At 35.8% G+C, this 10,477-nt stretch overlaps 1 protein-coding gene and 1 pseudogene across 1 annotated transcript in view; one reads left to right on the top strand and one right to left on the bottom strand.

Annotated features, from left to right (window-relative positions):
• Positions 1 to 258: 258 nt before the first annotated feature.
• The window catches only part of TRPM6 (transient receptor potential cation channel subfamily M member 6), a 144,426-nt gene continuing 134,207 nt past the window's right edge, over positions 259 to 10,477 (top strand). The window contains exon 1 of the mRNA XM_015594555.2: positions 259 to 658. The gene's annotated coding sequence lies outside the window, so the exon portion shown is untranslated. The remainder of the gene's footprint in view (positions 659 to 10,477) is intronic.
• The window catches only part of LOC102891397, a 7,476-nt pseudogene continuing 3,007 nt past the window's right edge, over positions 6,009 to 10,477 (bottom strand).

Genomic DNA, 10,477 nt, shown 5'->3' with positions numbered 1-10,477 from the left:
TGCAAGCATAGTTGGGAAGAGAACAAGGCTGAAGATACAAAAATACTGGTAATGTTACTTATAAAACTTTGGAATTTTAAGAAAAAGGGTCTAAGTGATGATCTATCTTTTAAGGTGGGGCATAGAAACAAAAAGTAAAAATAAAAACTTGTATAACAGTAGTTCAGTAAAAATAACCACTAATGAAGTTGGCAGAGGTTCTGAATACATTTTTACTTAGAATAACCTAACACTGAAGTTGAGTTCAGCACACTAAACCCTAGCTCAGGAGGACAGTGTATTCACAACACACATGCTCAGGATTGATAAAGTTCCTTCAGCAGATTTCCTGCAGCTGGAGAGCTCGAGCAGATGATGACGAAAGGAGTGTTAATCATTTCCCAACCAGGCAATCTTAGTCACAAGGTCCTGCTAAAAGTGCAATCACACTCTCTGGTTTAAAAACAGCTAGAAACTTTTTACTAAGCTCATGTTGCAATTTCCTCCTTTTAGGTTAAGCACGTGGAAATTTGTTTGGCAATTCTTTTTACGGCACTATTTCCATTAGTTGCTCTCACAAGCTAGGGTTTATCTGATTATGCAGTAAATGGAAACTTCAGGATAATATTCAATGGCCTAAGGCTGAGTGAAGTTTACCCTGGCTGTGGTTATGAAGAGGGTAAGTGAATGAACCTTTTTGTCATTCTTGTGTTTATTTTCTCTTATGCTAGGTTTTATACACCATAAAATGCAAAAGGCTTAACCTTGCAATTACCGTTAACCACTTAGATTTGTTTGATGATTGTTTTTAAGTGATCACAGGCCAAAACCAAGAAATTAAAACATGCAATTAACCACGCATACCAAAAAAAAAAATTGCTAGTTTCCTCCTGAAAAAAAATTTTAATTAAATAGTTTGTTTAGTTAATTGAACTTTTATTGAAATGTCTTTTTGCATTAGTGGAACATTGGACTGTTTAGTAAATAGAGACAATTTTATGTGAATGAAAAGACATAAATAATTTTGATTGGAAATAGCAAGGTAAGAACTGGATGGAACATATAGCGATATACTTCAAAAGTCAAATAATTCTGGTTCTAATAGAAATGTTGTTTTATGACTGTGTTTCTATTTAGCAAGATGATTTTTTTGTTGTTTCTTGAAGTCTTTTTCAAGTAGTCATAACAGTTTTAGAAATGAAGCCACTCTCAATATTTTAATTATTATCTTTCCTGAAAAGGAAAATGATATTTGGGTATAATAGAAGGACTTTCATTAGAAGAGTACTGACTCTGTTCTTGTGCATTTCAGTTATGGTGATCTTTTATTTCAGGAATAATACAGATTTCTCTTCTTTGAGCCTAGAAGAGACCTGGGTACATAGAAGATTTTATGGAAATAACTATTGATTATTTATCTGGTTTTTAGTCTGCATTTACATTTATGGATTTTAGAAGATATTTTCTAGTCCTTTGTATAAAATCTTATTAGGTACTCAATAAGTCAATGATGAATCAAAAAGGAAGTAGACAATAGGGTTTTTACCTGAAGGGAATTTAATTCAGTCTTTTCCACCATAGATCATACTTTCCTATTTTGGAGTACTTTAACACTTTCTTCTGAGGGTTTGATAAATTACAGAAATGACAACACATATTTTACAACAACATTGCTTGTCATTGTGAAAACCTAGAAACAATCTAATACTAATGAACAGAATAGTGGTTAAATACAATGGAATATGTTATATCTCATAAAAAAGAATGAGGTGAATCTATATTTATTAACATGAAACTAGCCCAACTTATATTACTAAATTAAAGCAAGTTTCAAAAAATAGTGTACTGTATTCTTATTGTTTTGTAAAAACAAATAAATACCAGTATCTACATTTACAATGTCTGTAAGAATATTCATCAAACCATTTAGAGTGGCCATTTTGGGGGGCTGACACTTTGTAGACACGAGAATGTAACTGGGAGGGTTGTTGTTTTATTTACTACTAAAACCTCAGTGTATATAATAGTGTCTAGCATGCAACAGGTATGCAATAAATAGTATTGAATGAAGGAAGGAAGGAAGGGATTTCTGTAATCTTTACATTTTTTAAGATTAGCATGGTTAATTTGTAAGCAGATAGGATTCACAAAATACCTTATTTTTTAATTAAAATAATTATTTAGATAAACTCTCAAAGCTGCTAATCTCTCCTTCCTTCATGTTATCTCTTCTTTCCTACTTTTTGTAACACTTTCCCTCCCTTTCCTAGCTAATTTTGGTTCAAAGGAAAATGAAAATGTTATGGTGCCTGTGCTCACTTAAGATTTTTTTGCCTACGCATCTTATTTTGGGTTTGATGTCCATCTTCAGGAATCCATACATCTTTACATTCCGGATTTCTGCTTATCTCTTTATGTGTATGCCATTGTTTCAGTTTAGTGGCAAATCTTTGTGAATATAGACCCTGGCTTATGATCCTTTCTGTCCTCCACACCTTGTACAGGAGTTCATACACAGTAGGGGGATGGTTTTGTTGCTGGGCATTTTTTCACAAACATTTGTGCAGTTATTAATGATGATGTACCACTATAATTCCTTCTTCTAGGGCAAGCATTGTGTACAATAGGCACTCAGTACCTGTTTGTTGAACGAATGATATATTCTCTGTATATACGGGTGATCGGATTTTGTTCCAAGGGGAATGAGGGGAAGCTGTATTAGTTTGGGATTCTTCTGGTTGCCAATGACAGATCACCTGAGTAAAATTGGCAGAAGCAAAAGCAAAGGGAATTTATTGGTTCACATAGCAGTTTAATGGTGCACCTAGCTAGACACTGTGGCTCCAATTGATTTCTCCCTCTCCCTCTCCCTCTCCCTCTCCCTATCCCTTTCCCTCCCCCTCTCTCCCTCTCTCCTTTTCTCTTATTATGTTTTCAGACAGGCTTTCTCTTTGAGGTTATAAAATAGCTGCCAGAACCTCCTGGAACCATATTCTTTTAGATTCCAATCCAGCAGAAAAAAAGTGTGTCTTTCAGGAATCCTAGAAAACTAAATTATGATACTTACTCAGAGTGGACCAACACTAATTGTAGCCAGAAGAGTTTGTGTACTGGTTTCACGAGCTTCTAGGGCCAGTGAGAAAGCCTCAAGCAGGCCAAGTGGACTGAGATTGGGGGAGAGGTAGATCCCCAAATAAAAATCAATGCTGTTGCCATAAGAAAGGGAAATGGATGCCAGATAAACAACAAATGTCAAATGCAAAGGTAGATGGTTATTTCATTCTCTTTTTTTCGACTCTCCTTAAGACAAATATATACAAATATTAATAACAGATACGAGAACTCAATTAACTCTAGTTCTATAAGGATGTGCCCATCGGTACTAACAGTTAAAGAAGAGATAGATGGAAAGACAGAAGAGGCTTCTGAATTGATTGAAGCCAGAATCCTAGTCTAGAATAATGACTCTCAAATTTGTTTCATATTTAAATTATCTGGAGATAATTCTGATGCTCAGGCCATTCTTTATAACACTTGAAACCCAAGTATCAGTACCTTTACGCTCCCAGGTATACCATGCTATAGCCAAGTTTGAGAACCAGTAGCCAAGAGAGATATCAGGGAGGGTTTAGAATAGTTTTAAAGGAACTGAAATTGTGCCTTGGATATAGTAGACCCTCAATAAATATCTGATGATTTGATTTAAAGGAGGAAAAGAATATGACTGGGGGTATATTTGAGAACCATCTACTGTGTGCTGGGCATCATGTTCAGTTCTCAATATACATTTCTCACTGATCTTCATAGTTAGGGTTAAAAAGCACAAACTTCATTTACAGTGAGGAAATAGAGGTTCGAAAAAAAAAAAAAACCAAAGTAACTTTCCAAAAACCAACCAATGAGTGAAACAGGTTTGATGGGTTTCAAATTACATACTCTTTCAAATTCCACAACTGGTATTTGATAGATACCAGACATGAGTTTAAAAGTAAACTCATTTGTTGGATGTAGCAACTAAATTTACCTGACTAAAGAATAGACTATGGACCAGACATGAAGCAGTCGCAGCATCTACAGCACAGATTGGCAAATTAGGGCCTGTGGGCCAAATCCAGCCCTCTGCCTATTTTTATAAATAAATTTTATTGGAACATTAGTTTACGTGTTGTCTACAACTGCTTTGCATTACAGTGGCAAAGCTGAGTAAGTTGTGAAAGACACCATATGGCTTATAAAGCCTAACACATTTACCAGCTAGCACTTCACAGAAAATGTTTGCCAACCTATGACCCAGAGTTTATGTTTTTATGTGATCAGCAGTTCTGAGAAAGGAGGGGATTTCCATTATCACTCCAGGACTGATGATAATTTTTGTGGTTTTATGAGCAGAACTCTTCAAGCATCTACACATTCATTCAATCAATAAATAAACATTTATTGAACATCTACAAAGTGCTGAACACTCTGAGCTCTGTTGAAATTCAGTGCAATAAATACTACAGTGAAAAATAGGATACCAGAATATGATAGCTTCTCTCTCTGTCTCTAGGCCACATAAGGGCGGATTGGTTCTGTTTTTGCTCATCATTATGGGCTTAATCTTTAGCAGAGTGCCTAGTAGACAGTAGGGCATCACAAAGCATTTGATGAATGAACTAATAATCAATTAATGTGATAGAGGTAATCATAGGATACCTGGGGAACATACCTAACTCAAACTCTGATGGGATGAGGTCTGTTTATGAAGCTGAAGAAGTGGAAAAAGTGAAAGGAGAAAAGGCTGCAAGTGGGGATGCCAGCAAAGAGAAAGGGGTTGCAGTAGGAATTCGATAAATTATCTTGGGCAAGGTCAGCCTCTGTGGGACTGGAAAAAAACTGTGATCCTGAGCAGTATTTGGTGGGAGATTTGATGTGCTACATAACGGAAAAGTCTATTCAGTCCCTGACTCAAAATACTCCAGAATTTTCCTGCTGCCTAAACAATAAAATTAAGATTCATTTATAAGGCCGTCAAGTCCTCTATAACTAATTCTCTGCTTACTCAGTCTTATTGCTCTTATTTCCTTACCTTACTTCCCCCTGTATGGTTACTTGTAGAAGTAACACTAAATGAGTATCAAAAAGGGAAAGTGTATAGTATGTAATGACTACATGATCTGAGAATATAGATGTGGTACAACTATTTTAAAAGGGGGAGAATTATGGTAGTATGTGCAAAAGTTTTTCAAATGATTCAGAAATCATAATGATTGTGGGTAGTAATGGAATAGTTTTCTGAGACTGCCGAGTATTTATGTGGGATAAAGCAAATGACTAATTAATGCTGGTTAATTGCCTCTGTCCTTGAGAACCAGAATTCTTCATATAGTTGAAAAAAATCAGATTTAATGTAAAAGAAGTTAAATAAAACTATTTAATCCTGAATTTGAATTGAAAAATTTAAGTATGAACTCACAAGATAGTTTAACTCTGCTGAAAAGCCCTAGAAACAATGACCAATGAAGCACCCAAACTGTGGTCTTTCTCAAGACCACTTTCAATAGAATAAACAAGGCCTTCTTGGAGAAATAGCTACCTCTAGTTTTTGAGCAGGAAATTATTTAAGAAAACTGTGCTACAGCTTCTCATATTAAATAGCAAAGAAACTATTAAAAACTACTAAAATTATCTCAAATATCTCAGGAGACAATTTAAGGAGGCTCCCACTGACCAAATATGGGACAAATTGAGTTTCAATAAGAACTGTAATGGGTTGTAAATTAGTTATCTATTGCTGTGTAACAAATTGCTTCAAAGGTTTGCTTAAAGCCAGACACATTTATTATAACACACATTTTCTGAGAGTCAGGAATCCAAGAGCAGCTTAACTGGTAGTTCTGTTTCAGGGTCCTTGATGCGATTGCAGTCAGGCTGTTCATCAGGATATGTTCATTTGAATCTGAGCATGGAAGATCCCCTTGGAAACTTACATGGCTCTTGGCAGGAGGCTTTAATTTTTTTTTTTTTGGTACCAACAGCACTACAGTTTCATTAACCATTCAAGTACAGTAGCATCTGGTAAGATTGGGACAGAATTGGGATTTAAAAATGAACAGGTATTCAGCATCTAACAATCTGAAAGAAGCCACTACATACTCTTTTCACAAACATGTTTTCACAAAGCCAAGATAGTACTAGTCATTGACCCAGTACACCAAGTGTACTGAAGTAGAAAAGATGCAACAAGAAAAAATAGCTACATTAGAGACTTCAACACTTTAGAAAAAGAGTAAAGCACTTTTAGTTTCTTCCTTTTACCCCTAAAACGACATCATACAGTCTGGGTCTACCTATAGTTCTATATCTGTTTCTAGAATAATTGTCAGGAGGGTAAAAATAAAATGACACTGACCAGTAAAGTCTTTGGCTATTTAGGAAGGGGAGGGGGAGAAAGTCAGTTCTCAGAACAAGGAAGTCAGCTTCAGTCGCATCAGCAGGATCTTTGGATTCTTTGTTTTTCCATACTTCTTCAATGTGCTTGTCCTTCTCTCGCAAATGCTCCAGTTTGGTAGCCATTTGTGCCTCTCGGTTCTCTTTGTTGGCTTCCATTTTGTGGGTCAGTTTCTCGTCTGCCATTTTACTGAAGTCGTTTTCTTTGATTGCTTTCTGAAGCACTTTTTTCTTGTGCTCTCGTTTCTCAGCAAGCTGTTTCAAGACCTCAGCTTCATGGCATTTGCGTCTTTCTTCTGAAGCTCCTAATTTCTTCTGAATTCTTCCAGGGAAAGATCTTTCTTTAGAGGGAAAGGAGGGGATTTGGGACAGATTCTTTTGATCTAGGGCTGAGAATCAGCTCAAAAGCCTGTCCTGAGGCACTCTTTTCCAGTTCTTTCACCTGGACATCAGAAGAAGCAATGGTGAACAGAAGACAAAAGACTGGCAGTGTATTCTACACAATCCACTGGCCAGTGAGGCCCTCTAAGATGTTAAGTTATATTTGCTGCCTTACATCATGAAAAATTCTACATCTTGTCTTGATTTTTTTAAGGTCATAATTTTTGTAGAACCCAGGCTAGTATAAAAAATGTAGGATTACAGGTTTCCAACAGCCGGAAATTAAAATCAGAGGCAGCAAAATGGTCTAACCAGGAGGCTTTCATTCTTAACCATGTGGGCCTCACTGTAGGGCCACTTACAACTTGGCTTCCCCCAGAGTGAGTGCAGAGAAACAGTGAGAGCAGTCTAGTCAGTAAGCACTAAAGCTGGAAGCTGCAGACGTTTATAACCTAATCTCCGAAGTGACATACTGTCACTTCTGCTGTAATTTATTCATTACACAGGCCAACCCTTGAACAATCTGGAAGAGGACTATACAGGAATGTGAATTTCAGGAAGCAGAGATCATTTGAGTCCATTTTGGACTCTGGCTTCCACAGTCTGAAATCCATCAGATATGCTTAAATCATTGAATTCACAATTTAAAAAAATTTCTTATCATCAAATAAAATGGTTGGTCTTCTTTTGAGGATGAGAGAGAACCATACATTACCTTGAAAAGTGGAGTAATGAAAGGAAAGTATCAAGCTTTTCCTATATGAACGGTAGCATTGGGTAACTGAAGGCTAGAGTGAAAGATTCTTATAAAATTATTTCAGCTACAGAAATGAAATAATAGGATTGGAACATTACCATATTTCAACCCCCAATAAATTAATGAATCTAGGAATTGAACATGAAATGCTGCTGACAATGAAGAACAAAAATGAGACATTACGTGTCATCTGATGAAAGAACACACCACCACCTAGATCTTGCCAAAGGGTCTGATCAGATCTCTCAATTCAGCTGTCAGTTTTCAGGAAAAGTGATAGAAAGGACATGTTGAACTATGCTGCAAGCGTGCAGTCAGTGAAATCCAGAATGAGAGAAATCTCTATAGGCCAAATGGCCTGGGTTAGTCAATCGAAAAAGTATAAGGAAAGAAAGGAGAGGGAACCTGTACTTTCAAGAGACATAAAAGACCTTTTTTTTTTCTTCTTCAAAAGAGCAAGACTAACCAAAGTGGCTAGGAATGCATACTTGGTTGATAAAATTATAAAGAAATGCAAGGAAGCTATCAAAGCTAAGTTAGTAGAAGGAAATGATTCGTATAAATGTCAAGACAGTGTTTACTTTGAAGGAGGAGACAGGACTATGATTGGGATGGAGCATGTGAGAGGCTTTGGGTAACTGACAAAGTTTTATTTCTTGACCTGGTTGGTAGTTATGAGAGCACATACTGTACAATAATTCACTAAGACATTAATTTGTTTTTTGTAGTTTTTCTTTATCTGTTTTATTTTATAAGATAAAAAACATTTCTAAAGGTAATACATGAATCTAGTAATATTTAAACAGTAGAAAAAATGTATACAATGAAGCTCTCTTCTTCCCAACCCATCTGCTGGTCCTTGAATTTTCTTCACTGAGGTAGCCACTGTCACCTACTTCATGTGTATCTATCCAGGGAGGTTTCATGCATATAAAATAACACACACATACATGTGTGCATATTATATATGTGTATATATATGTATGTGTATGTGTGCATATATAAATATATGTAAAAATATAATAGTATATAAATATACATAATTCCTTCTCTCATTTTAAAAGCATAAATGGTAAAATTAGAATACCATTCACATATTCTGATCTTTTTTATTTCACTAAATGTTTTGTAGATTGCTCTATATCATAAAAGGGTCAAATTAGATTAAAATTATAGTCAGTCCTTTCTAGGCTACAACCAATATATTTTAACCTGTAAATAGCAGTTTAAGTAGACAGGTACCTTTCCGAAGAATATACTCTATTTTTTCAATGTGAATATACTGCTCATATTGGTTTGAAGGTACACATTTTTTCATAAAGTTTGAAATTTACCTGTTCCTTTTTTTGCCCAGATTTTCAGCTTAAACAAACTTGTTCAGCCCCTGATTCAGACAAGATTACCTGGAGAAAGGGTGGATTCCAGAGTTAGCAAAGTGCTTTTTCAGCATTTCCCTCAATGAACTTGCAGAGATATTTTATGGCAAGTGTTAAAACAGCATTCCTGTGACTAACCTTTGTGCTTCTCAGTTGATATCTGCCTGTTTATGGTACTAACTAGGATTAGAGACAGATGTACTGTCTTCTACAGCCTTTAAACTCTAATCATAGAGTAGTAAATTTTTCTGGGCACTAAATGATAGTCTGTTTAAAAAAAAAAAACTTGGTCAAGTTTTTACTATCTCTTTATTTCCTTTAATGTTCCTTGCATTTTTAGTCACTTAAATAGTATTTATTATGTGCCAAGCAGTTAGCGGTGCAGTGCCATAAAGTACAAAGAGAACTTACAGTCTTGCTGGAGATTTACAATATATACACATATGAAATATCTAGTGAACAAGACAATATTATACAGCCTGTGTCACCATGTAAACATATATAAGTATATGCAATACATATGTAAATGTACATGTATGCTGTGATAAGCACAGGGAACAGACAAGACACAGTAAGGAAATTATATGAAGGGCCAATAGGCCAAAGCAGTTGCAAGGTGATGAGAATCTGTTTGTCAGGCAAGACTCCATGTTATAGAAAGTTCTGGAGCTGAGGTGTTTTTTTTCTTTCTTTTGAAATACTTATACTCATGGGAAGTAGCAAATATAGTACAAAAAGATCTCATGTACCCTTCACCGAGCTTCCCCCAATGGTAGTAGCATCTTACATGACTACAATACAGTATCAAAACCAGCATATTGACACTGGGATGATCTCTAGATCTTTTTCAAATTTCACCAGTTAATAGGTACACGTGGAGCTGAGTTTCGATAAATGAGTTCAATAGACAAAGAAGAACGAGGAAAAACTAGTAACTGCCCCTCACAGGGCAGTTACTTTGAAGAATTGTCCTCTTTTCTTACTCTTCCAACTCTTAGCTTTTCCACATAATCCTATGTAAATTAACCACACTGCTTTCCTCACTAGGAGTGGCTTATTACCTCCTCTTCACCAATGTTACACAAGGACTTACCAGTGTTCCAAACATAGGCAGTTTCCTTTCTAGACATCATTTATTTTCTGTAAGCTAGTTTGTAAATAAGTGGTTTGGAACCCCAAACAGATTGTTGCATGGAAGCTGAGGTACATAGGTTATGGGTTCCCCGGCCTATCTCCAGGCCTGCGTGACTTATAACTATTCTCAATGTAGAGCAATATTTGTCATTGCTGTACACAGTAGATGTGGTAGGAGTTAGGGAGGAGGATTCTCTGCTATCTCAGATGGACTCCTGTACTTAATAAGTACCATTCTATTGCTACAAACTGCCACTGCATACAGTGGGTCATAAGAAAGAAAAAGCTTTGTTAACCAAGGTCACCATAATAAAAACAAACAAACAAACAAATGAATGAATAAATAAATAAAAATAAAAGAAAAGCCCTTTGTTGACACTTAGTTACACAAAGTGAAATTTTTTTCTTTTTCAAAATTAAG

This window comes from Pteropus alecto, unplaced genomic scaffold (genome assembly GCF_000325575.1).
Source record: "Pteropus alecto unplaced genomic scaffold, ASM32557v1 scaffold95, whole genome shotgun sequence".
NCBI lineage: Eukaryota > Metazoa > Chordata > Mammalia > Chiroptera > Pteropodidae > Pteropus > Pteropus alecto.
Note: the sequence above shows the minus strand (reverse complement) of the source record. Positions and strands in the feature narration are given on the sequence as shown.